This window comes from Ambystoma mexicanum, chromosome 1q (genome assembly GCF_040938575.1).
Source record: "Ambystoma mexicanum isolate Mex_15411 chromosome 1q, UKY_AmexF1_1, whole genome shotgun sequence".
In the NCBI taxonomy this organism is placed as follows: domain Eukaryota; kingdom Metazoa; phylum Chordata; class Amphibia; order Caudata; family Ambystomatidae; genus Ambystoma; species Ambystoma mexicanum.
Window position 1 is genome coordinate 384879855 of NC_090922.1, and position 22398 is coordinate 384902252.

Below are 22398 nucleotides of genomic sequence, written 5' to 3' on the forward strand. Positions count from 1 at the left end.
TCTGTTTGCCAGTTTTTCTTAGGGTCCAAATAAATATCCAAACATTGCTTCTCTTTTTCTCCTCGCATTTGTCGTGACACATGAGAATGACAGTGACGCTAGACACACAGCCATTCTGAAGATACACTTCCACTGCACTTTCTGATTTAGCAATGGTGTGGCATTCATTTATGCTGTTGCTTTGGGTCATCATTATTTTCTTAGGTTTCAATGGTTTTTTGGCTAAGGACCACAATACCCCATATACACATCAATGAAAGGCAACAATCTCTGAGGAAGGGTATTTCATTAATGGGTGTGACCAACACGTCCTGTCTCATACTATTATTCACTATCTTTATGTCAATCTCAGTGACACCTTCGATAGGTAGTTCTTCTCCATTTAAATTGGGCATGGGACCTTCACTTTGCCTCACCTTTGATTTTGATTTAGATTTTGATTCATTTGTAAATGCGCACCTAACAAAATTAATCGTGTTTGGGCGCTGATGGAGCAAATCGCAGTAAATCTGCGTTCATACTGATAATATCAGATCAAATGATATTTGCACAGGCCTGTAACTGACCGTCCGTGTTCCCTAAGCGGACAGATGAGTCTTCACAGCCTTACGGAATGTGGAGAGTGTTTTCAGATCTTGACTGGTTCCCGGGAGCCTAGTCCAAAGTCTTGGTCCATAGACACTGAATCGTCAATCCCCTTTGATCACGCATTTAGACCGAGGTACATGCAGCAAATTCTTGTAGCATGAGCGTAAATGGCAGCTTGGAATGTGGCTCCTAATTTTATCCGATAGATAACTTGGAGCTAATTTATTCACGCATTTGAATACAAGACAGAGGATTTTAAAATGTCTCTGCTCTTTCACAACCAGTCAGTGTATAGATCGTCTTAGATTAGAAATAGGGAAAGATTTTGACACCCTAAACACCAACCTGACGGCAGCATTTTGGCCATTTGTAGTCTGTGCACTTGGAATACTGGTATTCCTGACAGCAGCGCATTGCCATAATCCAGTCGGGAGTTGATGAGGGCCCCCACGACTATTGCTCTGTCCTCGTTCCAAATGAACGGCAAGATTTGTTTCAGTGTTGGTAGGGTGTAAAACACTGACTGCACCTTTTCACACCCCTGCCCTCCACATCCCATATTATCTTCCCACACATAGCCCAGGTTTTGAATTTTTTGAGTGACATCCAACTCTGAACTGAAGAAACATGTTGGTTAGTACACATTCAAGTCTGTACCTCTTTAAAGCACTCTTCCACAAGCTCAAAGCTCTCCTCTGATCTGTCTACTCTCAGGAACACCTGAGTGTCATCCGCATTCAAATGAAATGTAATGCAATGTTTCCTCAAGATGTACATAAGAGTTTTAACATATAAGTTGAAACGTAGAGGACAGAGTGAAGATCCCTGTGGAACCCCACACCTTTTTAGAATGGACTCTGACATGAAATCTCCAAGTTTGACCCTTTGTTCCCTTCCGGTCAGAAAAGACTGAAACCACTGAAGGGCTTGTCCCAAGATCTTTCCCACCTCCCCTAACCACTTCAACAGGATCCCGTAGTCTACCATATCAAATGCGCCAGATAGGTCCAACATGATCAATAAGGACATGACTGCCTGATCTGCCATTTGCAGGAGATTGGCCCAGACTGTCAATAATGCAGTCTCTGTTCCAAATCCTGGACGAAATCCTGATTGTAAAGGATCCAGTAGTTTCTCCTGTTCCACATATTCCTGTAACTAGGATGTGACAATTTTCTCCAGAATTTGTGTCGGCCATGGTGATCCTGCCACTGGTCTGTAATTCTGGAGATTCTTGGGATCTAGATTTGCTTTTTTTAGCAGTGGAGTAACCACTGCCTTCTTCAGGTTTGCTGGCACTGTACCTGTAGTTAAGTATTTATTCACAAACTTTGTGATAAAGGGAGTGATATCCGTAGCCACTTGTTTGGCTACTGTGGATGGAATTACAAATAGCACATCATTCGTGGCCTTTACGTTGTTTTATGAGGATCTCCCCTCATTGATACTTTGCATCAATTGCTTTGACATTATCGTTGCTTGGGCACCTGTGTCAATCATAGCAAAATGTGTTAAGTTTCTCTTCAACAGTGATGGGAGCCTAGTATCTGTCCTCAAATGCTTCCAATATGCTTCTCAGACATTTTACCCTCCTTTTTGCCCATTTCTTTTTCAATTTTGTTGTCTATTTTTCTGGGCTCAGAAACCTTTTGAAGCGTAGCCACTGACTGCCCCTCTGATTTGGGACCACCAGTGTTCACATCCCAACCTCTCAGTGTTCATTCCCCATTGTATGTGTCCTCTCTACTTACCTCCACTCTGGAACCTAATGGCTGTATCTTTTCACAAGTGTCATGTGTCAGCATATCTGTTTCTGGTGTGTGACACTTATCTGCACTTTGTACAGTGCCTGTCATGTCTGTCTCTTGGAATATCCGTGGTTCAAAATACTCCTCAGGTGACTACCCGGCACCTGCCATTTGTGGAATTGTTATTTCTGTGGGGGTATTAACAGTATTTTGATTATCAGATAAGGGTAAAGTATCTTTTGAGCCTGACTCTTTGTTTTATGTTTCATTTTCAAATTACATATTCTTTTTAAATCTACCTCTATGTTCTGTGGGTTTTTCTTGTTTATTTTCTCCCTTTTGCTCTCCATCTTCATACACCTGCATGGTCTGGTTTACTCCAAGTTAAACCACAGTCCCTTTGTGTGTGTGTATTATAATTCCCTGTTTCACTTTCATTTGTTTGTTTTCTTGTTTTTAAATCAGAAAGCTATTCAGTATTTTTATTGGAAGGTGATTCCTGTGTATCTGCATTTTCATAATGGCAGAGGCGACTAGCTAGTCACTTGTCACTACTCACAAGATCACTCCTATAACCGTCTGCGCCTTCACTTTGTTGTTGCTTTTGAACTGCACATAATTTTCCTATTTACTCCGACAACATTTTCACTTGGGCATCTAAGCACTGAAACCTGTACATGTCTCTGAATTCCTCTCTTTGTGGTGGTCTGGGCCGGTAATGGTTAAATTCACCCTGATTAGGCCTGTTCTGGTACCTTTCAGGAGATTGGTTTCTGTTTGTGTTTCTCCTGAATTCTCGTCACACAGGAGGTGTAGGACATGGGGTAACCATCCTCTGACCATGTTCAACCTGTGGTGAGGGCTGACTACATATGCGGAGTACATAATTCATATTTTGCCATTTATTTGGTGGGAACTGTTCCCTATGCTGATTTACCTTTTCAATGAATCTATCCACATACCTTGGCCTTTCTTGGTGGCCATACACCATTGTGTTTGGATCAAATCTACTCTGGACCTCTAATGTCTGGAATGGGCCTTTGTACATCTGATTTTGATTGCTATTTAGGCCTAGCACATCATGGCGAAACCCCAGACTGGGAGAACTACCAGGGTAATGAGGACTAAAGTTAGAATGTCTGTTGCTGGGATTAATGGATTGGAACATATGAGTCTGGGGTGGTATTCTCTGTGGGCCCACGCTTCTTTGATTAAGTGTCATGTTATTCTTTGCCTGAATTTGAGCTGATTCTAGCAGCATCTTTACAGACGTTACATCCAAAATCGCTGGTGTGGATTCCTCAGACTCTGTCTCTTTATTTCTAGGTCGTTCATCTTTCTGATTAAATATTACCTCATACAGTTTGGTCGCCTGTTCAATTATCCATTATATTTGTTTTCCCTGTGGAATTCACAGATTTGGGAGACAATTTATTTTTGGAGCCCATAGAACAGTTTTGAATTCTACTGAGTTAGGGTTAAAGGTCACATAAAAATGTGAGAATGCCCTTTTAAGTTTTGAAAGAACTGGCGAGGGGATGCATTTTGTTGTGCAGTCATGCTATAAGCTGCTTTCTTGGCTTGCTGTATAGACTGATAGGGTGGGAATTGGTGTCTCATTTCTTTCTCAAAGTATGTCCATGACAAGTTTTCCTGTTCATTCAGACCACGGATAACACTAGCAGAAACAAGGTAAAAATAAATCCATATTTTTCCCTGGGAATCTGAAGGGTCTTGAATATATCATGGACCACCTCAAATGATCTTCTATGCAACAATCCCCCCATTTTTTGAACGGCCTAATCAAGGTCTAGATAGATTTCATAATTTTGAAAGGACTACATGGTGCATTCTGCTATGTGCCATTTTGGCCCTCACTCCTGTTCTCTTGTGGGTGAGAATGTGTCTGGGCAGCTACAGGTGATTCACACCCCAACATTGGATAATACACAGGCCTAGCCATGTGGACTGCTGCTGGTAAATTTCCTTGGCTAGTGTTGCGACCAAATTCAATTTCAGTGAACCTGGTACATTTCTGTTTTTCTTGAGACTTAAGATCAAAGACCTGCTGTTTCAATTATCTGCACTGTGCATGAAGTTACTGTGCTTCATGGCAAAAGTTAGAATTCTCATCCCTGACTTTAGTGACTATTCCCTGTAATTCCTTAATTTGTGTCTGACAATGGTCAACGGTTTTTCTCTTTCATTCTCATGCTGGAATTTAAATATTTCCTGCTCCATGCCACGGAATTCCTCATCTATTTCACTATTATCTTTTCAAAGGGTTTGGATTTCTGAAATTGCGACCTCTTTGTCCTGCCTTACATTATCTAATACTGTTTTTAAATGGATTCATTCTTGCTCAATTTTAGCAAATTGTTGAGCCAGCTGAGCAGTAAACTCATTACATTTGGCCTGCAATGGTGTGTCTAATTCCCTATTTTCTTCCATTTGTAGCAACTGTTTTCATTCTGCATCTAAATCATCTTACAATGTGCTAATGACCTGACATTGTTTCCTTTGCAGATTTATGGATCTGTGTGCCAGACACCAAAGTTTTGCTCACAGTCTAATGATGTAATCCTTCTCTTCCTTGTGCTCTGACACTCGGAACAGTCTAAGGAGGCGCATTTGCACACTACTTCATCAGAAATTCCTTCAGATGCCTCTTTTTCCATTTCAGTGGTAATCCTATTTTTCCATGTTGCCAGATTTTCAGATGGCCAGGTTGTGTAAGCATAGTGTTTCACCTTGACGTAATCTGATAACTCAGAAAATTCAGCCTGAATCTGAAATATGGCAGTACTATTGCCAATAATTCTATAACAAAAGTCAAATGTGCACACAGCACTGCATTACCTCACAGCTCTAACTCAGAGAATGAGTGCACAATATGGTTATTCTTTATGATACAATGCCACGCTCAGTAATTACTTTACCGCTTCCCAACCAACACACCAAGTTGTTAGAGGTATTTTGGCTGTATTATTGGTTGGTGGTATTTTTGGTATTTCATGGTATAGTTGTGAGCCTAACTTCAGAGTACTCCCTAACAATTGTTCTTATACTGGGGTCACTAACGGTAAGCAAAGACTGGCCTTAGTACACTCTAAATGATGAATGTATGCCCTTGCAGTATTTTATTTACAATTCCATGTTATACCCATTTGGCAGTATCTCAGAGTACATTTACCATGTAAACCAAACATGAACATTAATTCAGAGCCTCTTGTGGAAGAACACAATTTACAGTGACTATCTTTGCTTTGCATTTTACCACATCTGATACAGTGAAATGCAGCTTGGTGTAAAATATAATTACCACTTACTTCACCCCTGCATGATAACACAAGAAACCAGGGCACATAAATAAATACCAGAGCTCACTTGTTTCTTCTCAAGCAATTTATAAGCAATTTACATTAATGAGTAAAATAAATCAGCACATGTAATGCACTAAAGAGGTATGTGCCATTGTTCACCTGCCCATGCTGAATTCACACTCTGTTAGACTAATACAATGCGTGTACAATTCCAGCAGCAATATTTAGCACATGTTTTGCTCTCTCCCACCCCAGGCAATGATACCTCTAGAAGTTCAGAGAATTACTGTAGCCATCTCTCTCACCTCTAACTTGGTAGAGAACACTACGCAACAACCTTGAGCCACTTAGCTCTGGAAGCAATAACTTGTATTCTTTGCAATTATTATTTTTGGCATTGAATTCTGCATCATGAAATACACTTCACTTCAGTGTAATTGTGAGGCAAACAGACTGTGGGATGCCTAATATGTAAAAACCCATGCAATATCAATATATAGACTTGTGATCTGAAGGATATAGGCATCACAATTATATGTTCCATGCTCACCCTGGAAGATGTCCAGTTCAGCATGTCCACTGACACAGCAAGGTTAAGGATTCCCCCTCAGGTTGGGGTGTTGCAAAACACCCCCATGGCGGCCCTCTGGACAGCGCTCAGAATGGATCTTTCTTTATCTGCCTTCTCCCCTTCATGCTTAGGACAGCTCATGAAGTATTTTCCCCAGCCTTGCTGTCATCACTTGTCGCACACCCTCAGGGTCAGCCAGAGATTAAGAGTGCCGCAGACTGAAAACTCTTCTGAGACAACTGACAGCCCAAGTGCCTGAGAGAAAGTGCCAGCCTTCCTGCGCTGTGCTACTTAAATCCACTAAACGAAGACTTCTCATAATGTTAATCTTGCTTTCATAAAATATAGAAATGCCTGCCTCTTCAAGTGACATCATTCCATCATTCCACTAGCATATCGCCTAGAGGTCCAACTTCACAACTCCTCCAGGCTGGGCGGATCCTCGATCTCCGTCCAATCGCTGCCTATCTGGAACTCCCTACCCCTACACATTCGAAATACTGAAAATCACCTGAAATTAAGAAAAGGCAATCCGCTTGAACCTCTCCCCTTCTCTAAACTACATTGCTGAACTCAACATTCCTATACACCAATTGCAGCACAGATGCCAGCAGCATTCGTAACGGCTCACCTTTGCAAAATATTGTCCCCATGCACAAAACATTCCTATGCGATAAATACTGCAGGGAAGCCAGCAGCATTCGCTGTCGCATACCGCAATCAACCCTACTCCTCATCCTATTACATCATGGATAACGGCAGCATTCACATCGGCTGACCTCGACGACAAACTATGGCCCCATGCACAACAACACACCTACTCGATAAATACAACAGGGAAGCCCACAGCATTCGCTGAGGCACACTGCAATAAACCTCACTCCCCCTCGCTGCTCAGACTCCCGCTCCAGAGGGACCATGAACAATGAGACCATGCCATCCACATTGGACGAAGAAAAGAACACTGCAGCCGAACTACATATACCTTACACTACCTCGGTGGACACAGGCTGCAGGCATGGCCAAACATCCATGCACCATAGAATGCAGCTATGGCTATGCCATTCCGGTCTGGCAGCGCACATAGCCGTCCCCACTGAAACCCCTGACGTACCCCAACACCTCGGCCAATAGCACACAGCAACTACCAACGGAAATAAGTCGATATAGCTGGGAACACATTGAATCTTCAACAAAAGCACCCTATGCTAAACCACAAACAGTTCCCACCCATGTGCCTTAGTGGAGCCTGGTGGGCCACCTAGGTCCTAAGCCAGCGAAAATGCACACAAGCATCTCTCAATCTAAGCTCTTAGAGCCTCCACCACATTGACTGCAGTCACCGAGGGCGTTCTGGTCACAAAGCATATTGAGGTCATACAAATGGGGAAAGAATGCTATATAAATAACTGAATACAATACAGTACAATACATCAGAACCACCCCCCTTTGTCAATCACCTTCAAGCACATGACTATTCTGAGCTGCTTGGAATGGCAGCAAAACGGATGAGAGAGTTACATTCCCATTGCACTGCATTCCAATTTTGCAAACTTAACAATGTGCTCATTTCAAGCAACATGAAGAAAGCAAAATGGATATACTTTTCATGTTTATTTTTCAGGCATTTCAAATTAACTTATCACAGCACAAATGCCTGAACATTCTCATGTTGAAAATACTTAAAGAACATATGACAAGGTTAACATTTAGATATACAGCAACTTTTTAAATTGTATTATTCTGACTGAGAGTGAACAAAACCACCTGGCCTATGTATGTCAAGGAACAAAAACAAGTGGCCCAGATGTGTGATGTCATCAGTGATGTCATCAATGACATTTGTGATGTCATCTTTGATGTCCTGGGTGTTAGTTTTAGCAGTGCACAGTGGTGGCACGAGTTATGGTTGCTTAGCTTACCATAACTGGCGAATTTCAGGGGGTTTTCGGTTTTACTTGGAACCACAACGTCCCTTTAACAAAGTTTTTTCACTGAATTTCGTAGGTTTTTATTAGTGCAACTTGACCATAACGTCCCTTTAACAAAGTTTTTTCACTGAATATATATATATAGTTATGGTTAAGTTGCTGTTTCCATAGGAAGATCACTTTTTGGGCGGCTTATAACTTCGCTCTCCCTGGACGAATCCTCACCAAACTGTCAAGGAACAAAAACAAGTGGCCCAGATGTGTGATGTCATCAGTGATGTCATCAATGACATTTGTGATGTCATCTTTGATGTCCTGGGTGTTAGTTTTAGCAGTGCACAGTGCTAAAATGTGTATGTACATTTCATGAAATATGTGTACAAGGGATTCTTATTTTAATGTTGCAAAACAAGTGTCAAGGATCATTGCAATAAATATCATACCCTAATTAGTGCATTGAACGATGCATTGATATAAACCCCCCAGCCACCAGGGGCAGCCCCCAGCCACCAGGGGCAGCCTCCACCAGGCCCTCACTCATGTCTCCCACCACCCCACCCCCCAGCACTGCAGGGGCAGCCTCCACCAGGCCCCCACTCATGATATAAACCCCCCAGCCACCAGGGGCACCCCCCAGCCACCAGGGGCAGCCTCCACCAGGCCCTCACTCATGTCTCCCACCACCCCCACACCCCAGCAGTGCAGGGACAGCCTCCACCAGGCCCCCACTCATGTCTCCCACCACTCCCACCCCCCAGCAGTGCAGGGGCAGCCTCCACCAGGCCCCCACTCATGTCTACCACCACCCCCACCCCCCAGCCACCAGCGGCAACCTCCACCAGGCCCCCACTCATGTCTCCTACCACCCCCAACCCCCAGCAGTGCAGGGGCAGCCTCCACCAGGCCCCAACTCATGCCTCCCACCACCCCCACCCCTCAGCAGTGCAGGGGCAGCCTCCACCAGGCCCCCACTCATGTTCCCTATTACCCTCACCCCCCAGCAGTGCAGGGGCAGCCTCCACCAGGCCCCCACTCATGTCTCCCACCACCCCCACCCCCCAGCAGTGCAGGGGCAGCCTCCACCAGGCACCCACTCATGTCTACCACCACCCCCACCCCCCAGCCACCAGGGGCAGTCTCCACCAAGCCCCCACTCATGTCTCCCGCCACCCCCAGCCACCAGGGGCAGTCTCCACCAGGCCCCCACTCATGTCTCCCACCACCCCCACCCCCCAGCCACCAGGGGCAGCCTCCACCAGGCCCTCACCCATGTCTCCCACCATCCCCACCCCCCAGCAGTGCAGGGGGCAGCCTCCAAAAGGCCCCCACTCATGTCTCCCACCACCCCCACCCCCAGCAGTGCAGGAGCAGCCTCCACCAGGCCTCCACTCATGTCTCCCACCACCCCCACCCCCCAGCCACCAGGGACAGCCTCCACCAGGCCCCCACTCATGTCTCCCACCAGCCCCACCCCCCAGCAGTGCAGGGGCAGCCTCCACCAGGCCCCCACTCATGTCTCCCACCACCCCCACCCCCCAGCAGTGCAGGGGCAGCCTCCACCAGGCCCCTACTCATGTCCCCCTGCACCCCCACCCCCCAGCAGTGCAGGGGCAGCCTCCACCAGGCCCCTACTCATGTCCCCCTGCACCCCCACCCCCCAGCAGTGCAGGGGCAGCCTCCACCAGGCCCCCACTCATGTCCCCTATTACCCCCACCCCCCAGCAGTGCAGGGGCAGCCTCCACCAGCCCCCCACTCATGTCTCCCACCACCCCCATCCCACAGCCACCAGGGGCAGCCTCCACCAGGCCCCCACTCATGTCTCCCACCACCCCCACCCCCCAGCAGTGCAGGGGCAGCCTCCACCAGGCCCCCACTCATGTCTACCACCACCCCCACCCCCCAGCCACCAGGGGCAGCCTCCACCAAGCCCCCACTCATGTCTCCCACCACCCCCAGCCCCCAGCCACCAGGGGCAGCCTCCACCAGGCCCCCACTCATGTCCCCTATTACCCCCACCCCCCAGCAGTGCAGGGGCAGCTTCCACCAGGCCCCCACTCATGTCTCCCACCACCCCCTACCCCCAGCAGTCAGGGGCAGCCTCCAGCAGGCCCCCACTCATGTCTCCCACCACCCCCACCCCCAGCCACCAGGGGCAGCCTCCACCAGGCCCTCACTCATGTCTCCCACCACCCCCACCCCCCAGCAGTGCAGGGGCAGCCTCCACCAGGCCCCCACTCATGTCTCCCACCACCCCCACCCCCCAGCAGTGCAGGGGCAGCCTCCACCAGGCCCCCACTCATGTCTACCACCACCCCCATCCCCCAGCCACCAGGGGCAGCCTCCACCAACCCCCCACTCATGTCTCCCACCACCCCCACCCTCCAGCCACCAGGGGCAGCCTCCACCAGGCCCCCACTCATGTCCCCTATTACCCCCAACCCCCAGCAGTGCAGGGGCAGCCTCCACCAGGCCCCCACTCATGTCTCCCACCACCCCCTACCCACCAGCAGTCAGGGGCAGCCTCCACCAGGCCCCCACTCATGTCGACCACCACCCCCACCCCCCAGCCACCAGGGGCAGCCTCCATCAGGCCCTCACTCATGTCTCCCACCACCCCCACCCCCCTGCAGTGCAGGGGCAGCCTCCACCAGGCCCCCACTCATGTCTACCACCACCCCCATCCCCCAGCCACCAGGGGCAGCCTCCACCAACCCCCCACTCATGTCTCCCACCACCCCCACCCTCCAGCCACCAGGGGCAGCCTCCACCAGGCCCCCACTCATGTCCACTATTACCCCCACCCCCAGCAGTGCAGGGGCAGCCTCCACCAGGCCCCCACTCATGTCTCCCACCACCCCCTACCCACCAGCAGTCAGGGGCAGCCTCCACCAGGCCCCCACTCATGTCGACCACCACCCCCACCCCCCAGCCACAGGGGCAGCCTCCATCAGGCCCTCACTCATGTCTCCCACCACCCCCACCCCCTAGCAGTGCAGGGGCAGCCTCCACCAGGCCCCCACTCATGTCTCCCACCACCCCCACCCCCCAGCAGTGCAGGGGCAGCCTCCACCAGGCCCCCACTCATGTCTACCACCACCCCCACCCCCAGCCACCAGGGGCAGCCTCCACCAGGCCCCCACTCATGTCTCCCACCACCCCCACCCCCCAGCCACCAGGGGCAGCCTCCATCAGGCCCTCACTCATGTCTCCCACCACCCCCACCCCCTAGCAGTGCAGGGGCAGCCTCCACCAGGCCCCCACTCATGTCTCCCACCACCCCCACCCCCCAGCAGTGCAGGGGCAGCCTCCACCAGGCCCCCACTCATGTCTACCACCACCCACACCCCCAGCCACCAGGGGCAGCCTCCACCAGGCCCCCACTCATGTCTACCACCACCCCCAACCCCCCGTCACCAGGGGCAGCCTCCACCAGGCCCCCACTCATGTCTCCCACCACCCCCACCCCCCAGCAGTGCAGGGGCAGCCTCCACCAGGCCCCCACTCATGTCTCCCACCACCCCCAGCCACCAGGGGCAGCCTCCACCAGGCCCCCACTCATGTCCCCTATTACCCCCACCCCCCAGCAGTGCAGGGGCAGCCTCCACCAGGCCCCCACTCATGTCCCCTATTACCCCCACCCCCCCCCCCGCAGTGCAGGGGCAGCCTCCACCCGGCCCCCACTCATGTCTACCACCACCCCCACCCCCCAGCCACCAGGGGCAGCCTCCACCAGGCCCCCACTCATGTCTACCACCACCCCCACCCCCCAGCCACCAGGGGCAGCCTCCACCAGGCCCCCACTCATGTCTCCCACCACCCCCACCCCCCAGCAGTGCAGGGGCAGCCTCCACCAGGCACCCACTCATGTCTCCCACCACCCCCACCCTCCAGCAGTGCAGGGGCAGCCTCCACCAAGCCCCCACTCATGTCTCCCACCACCCCCACCCCCCAGCAGTGCAGGGGCAGCCTCCACCAGGCCCCCACTCATGTCTCATGTCAAATGGCACCTCATTTATAAGCCTTTACATTATTTTGGGACCCCCCCTCTAATCTTGCCCCCTCATGACAAAATCCCACCAAACTCTGCATACCCACTCAGAATCGGCCCAGGGATATACATGCAGAATTTCATGCAGTTTTATTAAATGGCACCAAAGTTATAAGCCATCCAAGAACTTCATTTCACCAACCCTGTAATGCTAAGGTGTTCGCAAACTTTCACAGGACTGTTTGCGAACTTTCGTGGCAAAAAACACCCTTTTTTTTTGCTTCTTGCAGCCATATCCCATCCCATCCTCATCACCCCTCATCTCCCCAGAGATTATTTGATAAGTTTGACAAGTGGAATGCTGTATTTTTTCATATGTTTTTACCGCGATGTCCGCGGACATCGGCTGCTGTCCGTGAATCCAAGATGGTGGGCATTTCCAAAAATCTGACGCACTTCACGCTCCTCACCATCCAATCAGCGAACACGTCGCATGTCTGCGGACATGACGCAAGCCGATTAGCCAATCAGGACACTGTCCGCGGACCGAACAGGGAAGTGTGTCCGCGGACTGGACATAGATATCACTAATTTTTTGTGACCTACTTTTTGGTCATTTTTTAAAAAACTACTGGATGGATTTTCACCAAATTTACAAAAGCACACTTTCAGGACCAACCCGCTGCTCCTGCCACAAATTTGGTGGAAATCCGTCCCGCGGTTTGGCCTGTAGGCGTGAGCAAAGTTTTTTCCCCATTCAGTCTATGGGAAAAAAAGACATTTTGGGACCCCCCCTATAACTTTACCCTCCTTGGACCAAACCTCACCAGTTATGAAATTCAGTGAAAAAACTTTGTTGAAGTGACGTTATGGTTCCAAGTAAAACCGAAAAACCCTTGAAATTCGCCAGTTATGGTAAACTAAGCAACCATAACTCGCGCCACCACCGTGCACTGCTAAGACTAACACCCACGACATCAAAGATGACATCACAAATGTCATTGATGACATCACTGATGACATCACATGTGTATGTACTTTTCATGAAATATGTGTACCAGGGATTCTTATTATAATGTTGCGAAACAAGTGTCAAGGATCATTGCAATAAATATCATACCCTAATTAGTGCATTGAACGATGCATTGATATAAATAGCATTCTATTATGGGGTTCTATCTAATATACTAAGCTACTCATATAGAAACATAACATTGTGTGCATCGTACAAGATGAAGGTATAATATTCGTAATGTTAATATGTTGAATAATGAAATGATAATTGTTTTCTTAATAGATTTTTGAGTACTGTGAAATATGTAATACGTAGCTAATAAAACACATGTATTACATAATTGCATTACTATAGACAAAACACAAAGACACAAGAACACATACCAATATGGGTATATACAGGGAAAGTGAAGTTAGCAAAAAAGCACAAGTAGTAGCAGAAAGAATTCATAACTTAACTGATTATTTTCATGCAAATAAATGATTGCTCTGTTTCACAGCTGCTATTTACCCTATGTATATGTATCACTTGATGTGATTGGACCCACAGGGAAAGTACAGCCATAAAAAAAAAAAAAACAGAACTATCAGAAAGTGCTCATAAGTCTATTGATTATCTTTATGCACAAAAAGGATTGCTGTCTTTCAAGCTTGTGTCTTCCCGCATGTATATGTTTCATATGATGTGACTGGACTCTAAGGGAATTACTGTAAGAACCTACTTGAAGAATACGTCTACAAATAAAATAAAATTTTTAATTTCTGACTGTTACTAAAGAAAACCATGTGGCCTAGATATGTCAGCAAAAGAAAAAAGAGTGAGCCAGACATGTGATGTCATCAGTGATGTCATCAAATACATTTGTGATGTCATCTTTGATGTTGTGGGTGTTAGTCTTAGCAGTGCACGGTGGTGGTGCGAGTTATGGTTGCTTAGCTTACCATAACTGGCGAATTTCAAGGGTTTTTCGGTTTTACTTGGAACCATAACGTCCCTTTAACAAAGTTTTTTCACTGAATTTCATAGGTTTTTAGTAGCGCAACTTAACCGTAACGTCCCTTTAACAACGTTTTTTCACTGAATTTCATAGGTTTTTAGTAGCGCGACTTAACCATAACGTCCCTTTAACAAAGTTTTTTCACTGAATTTCATAGATTTTTAGTAGTGCAACTTAACAATAATGACTTTCACTTTATATACATATCATATGGAACTGACTGAATCTCTTCTACTGTACTTGATGTCCGCAAACTCATTTAATGTTCGCGGACATGTTCGAAGAACAGTACCACTACCTAAAAACTCTGGGGGGGTATGTTTGATTGTTATATCATAACATAGGAACATTTAACAAATTCAAAAAGAAGCACACAAACACATTAAGGGGTTGATTCATGGAATCAATGTGCGCCGAAAATTCCTGCGCAGAGGTGCCAAAACGTGCGAATCGCCGTGCAAGTGCGAAAATCGCAGTGCAAGTGCGAAAATCGCAGGAAAACAAGCGCACAGCGATTCATGGAAGTCCGTGCGCGAGAAAAACATTGGATGTGCGCTAAAAATGTGCGCCGAGCACGCCGGCGCACAGGTCATCCAACAGCGTGCGCCACGGCCACTGGGAAATCGCACATAGCACGGCGCACATCACAAAAGTAGGCGGAACACGGGGCGTAACACTCGGAATGGGGAACAACGCGTGAAAATATGGGCATCACGGGAGAAGTACAGGAGGCAAGTGCGCGTAACGCCCACATGCTCGCCTACAACCCGTATTCATGGAATCAAATAGGGCAAACCAGCGCACGGTCAAAGACGCGCACAGGGCCAAACAAGTACGCCACAAGAAAGCAGGCGGTAGTGCCCCTGCGACTGAAAAAAATGTGCGCCAAAATGTGCGCTAACAAAAAGCACGCATATACAGCCATGATGAATGGTCCATACAGTGGCCCTCTAGGACAAATGAGGTGCAAAGGGGCACCGACAAACACGGACACCCGCTGTGTGAAAAATAGCGTGTGCCCGTGTTCCTGGGTGTGCGGGAAGTTCCATATGCAATTAGCCTGGGTACGTGTACTTCGGGGTGCGCGGGAAGTTCCACACGCGATTGGCCTGGATACGTGTACTACGGGGGGCGCGGGAAGTTCCACATGCGATTGGCCTGGCTAGGTGGGGGTGCGTGGGAAGTTCCACACACGATTGGCCTGGGTACGTGTATTTGGATGTGCGCGGAAGATTCACACGCGATTTCTGCAGGGTACGTGTATTTCGGTGGTGCCGGGGAATGCTACACGTGATTTGGCCATGTGGGTCCCCCCAGGTGTTCCATCTACACCCTCCACGGCCCCTGCAGGCAGCCCACACCACAGGGTACTACCCTGCACCCCTGCTCATGTCCCACAGGCAACCCATCCAGCATGGCCATACCCACCAGCCAACCCACATGTCACCTTGCACTACTGATCACCAACACATGTCTCCCACCACCCCCACCCCCCAGCCACCAGGGGCAGCCTCCACCAGGCCCCCACTCATGTCCCCTATTACCCCTACCCCCCAGCAGTGCAGGGGCCGCCTCCACCAGGCCCCCATTCATGTCTACCACCACCCCCACCCCCCAGCAGTGCAGGGGCAGCCTCCACCAGGCCCCCACTCATGTCCCCTATTAAACCCACCCCCCCCGCAGTGCAGGGGCAGCCTTCACCAGGCCCCCACTCATGTCTCCTACCACCCCCACCCCCAGCCACCAGGGGCAGCCTCCACCAGGCCCCCACTCATGTCTCCCACCACCCCCACCCCCCAGCCACCAGGAGCACCCTCCACCAGGCCCCCACTCATGTCCCCTCTTACCCCCACCCCCCAGCAGTGCAGGGGCAGCCTCCACCAGGCCCCCACTCATGTCTCCCACCACCCCCACCCCCCAGCAGTGCAGGGGCAGCCTCCACCAGGCCCCCACTCATGTCTCCCACCACCCCCACCCCCCAACAGTGCAGGGGCAGCCTCCACCAGGCCCCTACTCATGTCCCCCTGCACCCCCACCCCCCAGCAGTGTAGGGGCAGCCTCCACCAGGCCCCCACTCATGTCCCCTATTACCCCCACCCCCCAGCAGTGCAGGGGCAGCCTCCACCAGGCCCCCACTCATGTCTCCCACCACCCCCATCCCACAGCCACCAGGGGCAGCCTCCACCAGGCCCCCACTCATGTCTCCCACCACCCCCACCCCACAGCAGTGCAGGGGCAGCCTCCACCAGGCCCCCACTCATGTCTACCACCACCCCCACCACCCAGCCACCAGGGGCAGCCTCCACCAGGCCCCCACTCATGTCCCCTATTACCCCCACCCCCCAGCAGTGCAGGGGCAGCCTCCACCAGGCCCCCACTCATGTCTCCCACCACCCCCTACCCCCCAGCAGTCAGGGCAGCCTCCACCAGGCCAATACTCATGTCTCCCACCACCCCCACCCCCCAGCCACCAGGGGCAGCCTCCACCAGGCCCTCACTCATGTCTCCCACCACCCCCACCCCCCAGCAGTGCAGGGGCAGCCTCCACCAGGCCCCCACTCATGTCTCCCACCACCCCCACCCCCCAGCAGTGCAGGGGCAGCCTCCACCAGGCCCCCACTCATGTCTACAACCACCCCCACCCCCAAGCCACCAGGGGCAGCCTCCACCAAGCCCCCACTCATGTCTCCCACCACCCCCACCCTCCAGCCACCAGGGGCAGCCTCCACCAGGCCCCCACTCATGTCCCCTATTACCCCCACCCCCAGCAGTGCAGGGGCAGCCTCCACCAGGCCCCCACTCATGTCTCCCACCACCCCCTACCCACCAGCAGTCAGGGGCAGCCTCCACCAGGCCCCCACTCATGTCGACCACCACCCCCACCCCCCAGCCACCAGGGGCAGCCTCCACCAGGCCCTCACTCATGTCTCCCACCACCCCCACCCCCCAGCAGTGCAGGGGCAGCCTCCACCAGGCCCCCACTCATGTCTACCACCACCCCGACCCCCAGCCACCAGGGGCAGCCTCCACCAGGCCCCCACTCATGTCTACCACCACCCCCACCCCCCAGCCACCAGGGGCAGCCTCCACCAGGCCCCCACTCATGTCTCCCACCACCCCCACCCCCCAGCAGTGCAGGGGCAGCCTCCACCAGGCCCCCACTCATGTCTCCCACCACCCCCACCCCCCAGCAGTACAGGGGCAGCCTCCACCAAGCCCCCACTCATGTCTCCCACCACCCCCAACCCCCAGCCACCAGGGGCAGCCTCCACCAGGCCCTCACTCATGTCTCCCACCACCCCCACCCCCCAGCAGTGCAGGGGCAGCCTCCACCAGGCCCCCACTCATGTCTCCCACCACCCCCACCCCCCAGCCACCAGGGGCAGCCTCCACCAGGCCCCCACTCATGTCCCCTATTACCCCACCCCCCCGCAGTGCAGGGGCAGCCTCCACCAGGCCCCCACTCATGTCTCCCACCACCCCCACCCCCCAGCCACCAGGGGCAGCCTCCACCAGGCCCTCACTCATGTCTCCCACCACCCCACCCCCCAGCAGTGCAGGGGCAGCCTCCACCAGGCCCCCCTCATGTCTCCCACCACCCCCACCCCCTGCAGTGCAGGGGCAGCCTCCACCAGACCCCCACTCATGTCTCCTACCACCCCCACCCCCCAGCCACCAGGGGCAGCCTCCACCAGGCCCTCACTCATGTCTCCTACAACCCCCACCCCCCAGCAGTGCAGGGGCAGCCTCCACCAGGCCCCCACTCATGTCTCCCACCACCCCCACCCCCCAGCCACCAGGGGCAGCCTCCACCAGGCCCTCACTCATGTCTCCCACCACCCCCACACCCCAGCAGTGCAGGGGCAGCCTCCACCAGGCCCCCACTCATGTCTCCCACCATCCCCACCCCCCAGCAGTGCAGGGGCAGCCTCCACCAGGCCCCCACTCATGTCTACCACCACCCCCACCCCCCAGCCACCAGGGGCAACCTCCACCAGGCCCCCACTCATGTCTACCACCACCCCCACCCCCCAGCCACCAGGGGCAGCCTCCACCAGGCCCCCACTCATGTCCCCTATTACCCCCACCCCCCGCAGTGCAGGGGCAGCCTCCACCAGGCCCCCACTCATGTCTCCCACCACCCCCACCCCCAGCCACCAGGGGCAGCCTCCACCAGGCCCCCACTCATGTCTCCCACCACCCCCACCCCCCAGCCACCAGGGGCACCCTCCACCAGGCCCCCACTCATGTCCCCTATTACCCCCACCCCCCAGCAGTGCAGGGGCAGCCTCCACCAGGCCCCCACTCATGTCTCCCACCACCCCAACCCCCCAGCCACCAGGGGCAGCCTCCACCAGGCCCCCACTCATGTCCCCTATTACCCCCACCCCCCAGCAGTGCAGGGGCAGCCTCCACCAGGCCCCCACTCATGTCTCCCACCACCCCCACCCCCCAGCAGTGCAGGGGCAGCCTCCACCCAGCCCCCACTCATGTCTACCACCACCCCCACCCCCCAGCCACCAGGGGCAGCCTCCACCAGGCCCCCACTCATGTCTAGCACCACCCCCACCCCCCAGGGGCAGCCTCCACCAGGCCCCCACTCATGTCTCCCACCACCCCCACCCCCCAGCAGTGCAGGGGCAGCCTCCACCAGGCCCCCACTCATGTCTCCCACCACCCCCCAGCAGTGCAGGGGCAGCCTCCACCAAGCCCCCACTCATGTCTCCCACAACCCCCACCCCCCAGCCACCAGGGGCAGCCTCCACCAGGCCCCCACTCATGTCCCACCACCCCCACCCCCCAGCAGTGCAGGGGCACCCTCCACCAGGCCCCCACTAGTGTCCCCTATTACCCCCACCCCCCGCAGTGCAGGGGCACCCTCCACCAGGCCCCCACTCATGTCTCCCACCACCCCCACCCCCCAGCCACCAGGGGCAGCCTCCACCAGGCCCTCACTCATGTCTCCCACCACCCCACCCCCCAGCAGTGCAGGGGCAGCCTCCACCAGGCTCACACTCATGTCTACCACCACTCCGACCCCCCAGCCACCAGGGGCAGCCTCCACCAGGCCCCCACTCATGTCCCCTATTACCCCACCCCCCCGCAGTGCAAGGGCAGCCTCCACCAGGCCCCCACTCATGTCTCCCACCACCCCCACCCCCCAGCCACCAGGGGCAGCCTCCACCAGGCCCTCACTCATGTCTCCCACCACCCCCACCCCCCAGCAGTGCAGGGGCAGCCTCCACCAGGCCCCCACTCATGTCTCCCACCACCCCCACCCCCTGCAGTGCAGGGGCAGCCGCCACCAGGCCCCCACTCATGTCTCCCACCACCCCCACCCCCCAGCCACCAGGGGCACCCTCCACCAGGCCCCCACTCATGTCCCCTATTACCCCCACCCCGCAGCAGTGCAGGGGCAGCCTCCACCAGGCCCCCACTCATGTCTCCCACCACCCCAACCCCCCAGCCACCAGGGGCTGCCTCCACCAGGCCCCCACTCATGTCCCCTATTACCCCCACCCCCCAGCAGTGCAGGGGCAGCCTCCACCAGGCCCCCACTCATGTCTCCCACCACCCCCACCCCCCAGCAGTGCAGGGGCAGCCTCCACCCGGCCCCCACTCATGTCTACCACCACCCCCACCCCCCAGCCACCAGGGGCAGCCTCCACCAGGCCCCCACTCATGTCTACCACCACCCCCACCCCCCAGGGGCAGCCTCCACCAGGCCCCCACTCATGTCTCCCACCACCCCCACCCCCCAGCAGTGCAGTGGCAGCCTCCACCAGGCCCCACTCATGTCTCCCACCACCCCCCAGCAGTGCAGGGGCAGCCTCCACCAAGCCCCCACTCATGTCTCCCACAACCTCCAACCCCCAGCCACCAGGAGCAGCCTCCACCAGGCCCCCACTCATATCCCACCACCCCACCCCCCAGCAGTGCAGGGGCACCCTCCACCAGGCCCCCACTCATGTCCCCTATTACCCCCACCCCCCGCAGTGCAGGGGCACCCTCCACCAGGCCCCCACTCATGTCTCCCACCACCCCCACCCCCCAGCCACCAGGGGCAGCCTCCACCAGGCCCTCACTCATGTCTCCCACCACCCCCACCCCCCAGCAGTGCAGGGGCAGCCTCCACCGGGCCCACACTCATGTCTACCACCACCCCGACCCCCCAGCCACCAGGGGCAGCCTCCACCAGGCCCCCACTCATGTCTACCACCACCCCCACCCCCCAGCCACCAGGGGCAGCCTCCACCAGGCCCCCACTCATGTCTCCCACCACCCCCTACCCCCCAGCAGTCAGGGCAGCCTCCACCAGGCCAATACTCATGTCTCCCACCACCCCCACCCCCCAGCCACCAGGGGCAGCCTCCACCAGGCCCTCACTCATGTCTCCCACCACCCCCACCCCCCAGCAGTGCAGGGGCAGCCTCCACCAGGCCCCCACTCATGTCTCCCACCACCCCCACCCCCCAGCAGTGCAGGGGCAGCCTCCACCAGGCCCCCACTCATGTCTACAACCACCCCCACCCCCAAGCCACCAGGGGCAGCCTCCACCAAGCCCCCACTCATGTCTCCCACCACCCCCACCCTCCAGCCACCAGGGGCAGCCTCCACCAGGCCCCCACTCATGTCCCCTATTACCCCCACCCCCAGCAGTGCAGGGGCAGCCTCCACCAGGCCCCCACTCATGTCTCCCACCACCCCCTACCCACCAGCAGTCAGGGGCAGCCTCCACCAGGCCCCCACTCATGTCGACCACCACCCCCACCCCCCAGCCACCAGGGGCAGCCTCCACCAGGCCCTCACTCATGTCTCCCACCACCCCCACCCCCCAGCAGTGCAGGGGCAGCCTCCACCAGGCCCCCACTCATGTCTACCACCACCCCGACCCCCAGCCACCAGGGGCAGCCTCCACCAGGCCCCCACTCATGTCTACCACCACCCCCACCCCCCAGCCACCAGGGGCAGCCTCCACCAGGCCCCCACTCATGTCTCCCACCACCCCCACCCCCCAGCAGTGCAGGGGCAGCCTCCACCAGGCCCCCACTCATGTCTCCCACCACCCCCACCCCCCAGCAGTACAGGGGCAGCCTCCACCAAGCCCCCACTCATGTCTCCCACCACCCCCAACCCCCAGCCACCAGGGGCAGCCTCCACCAGGCCCTCACTCATGTCTCCCACCACCCCCACCCCCCAGCAGTGCAGGGGCAGCCTCCACCAGGCCCCCACTCATGTCTCCCACCACCTCCACCCCCCAGCCACCAGGGGCAGCCTCCACCAGGCCCCCACTCATGTCCCCTATTACCCCACCCCCCCCGCAGTGCAGGGGCAGCCTCCACCAGGCCCCCACTCATGTCTCCCACCACCCCCACCCCCCAGCCACCAGGGGCAGCCTCCACCAGGCCCTCACTCATGTCTCCCACCACCCCACCCCCCAGCAGTGCAGGGGCAGCCTCCACCAGGCCCCCCTCATGTCTCCCACCACCCCCACCCCCTGCAGTGCAGGGGCAGCCTCCACCAGGCCCCCACTCATGTCTCCTACCACCCCCACCCCCCAGCCACCAGGGGCAGCCTCCACCAGGCCCTCACTCATGTCTCCTACAACCCCCACCCCCCAGCAGTGCAGGGGCAGCCTCCACCAGGCCCCCACTCATGTCTCCCACCACCCCCACCCCCCAGCCACCAGGGGCAGCCTCCACCAGGCCCTCACTCATGTCTCCCACCACCCCCACACCCCAGCAGTGCAGGGGCAGCCTCCACCAGGCCCCCACTCATGTCTCCCACCATCCCCACCCCCCAGCAGTGCAGGGGCAGCCTCCACCAGGCCCCCACTCATGTCTACCACCACCCCCACCCCCCAGCCACCAGGGGCAACCTCCACCAGGCCCCCACTCATGTCTACCACCACCCCCACCCCCCAGCCACCAGGGGCAGCCTCCACCAGGCCCCCACTCATGTCCCCTATTACCCCCACCCCCCGCAGTGCAGGGGCAGCCTCCACCAGGCCCCCACTCATGTCTCCCACCACCCCCACCCCCAGCCACCAGGGGCAGCCTCCACCAGGCCCCCACTCATGTCTCCCACCACCCCCACCCCCCAGCCACCAGGGGCACCCTCCACCAGGCCCCCACTCATGTCCCCTATTACCCCCTCCCCCCAGCAGTGCAGGGGCAGCCTCCACCAGGCCCCCACTCATGTCTCCCACCACCCCAACCCCCCAGCCACCAGGGGC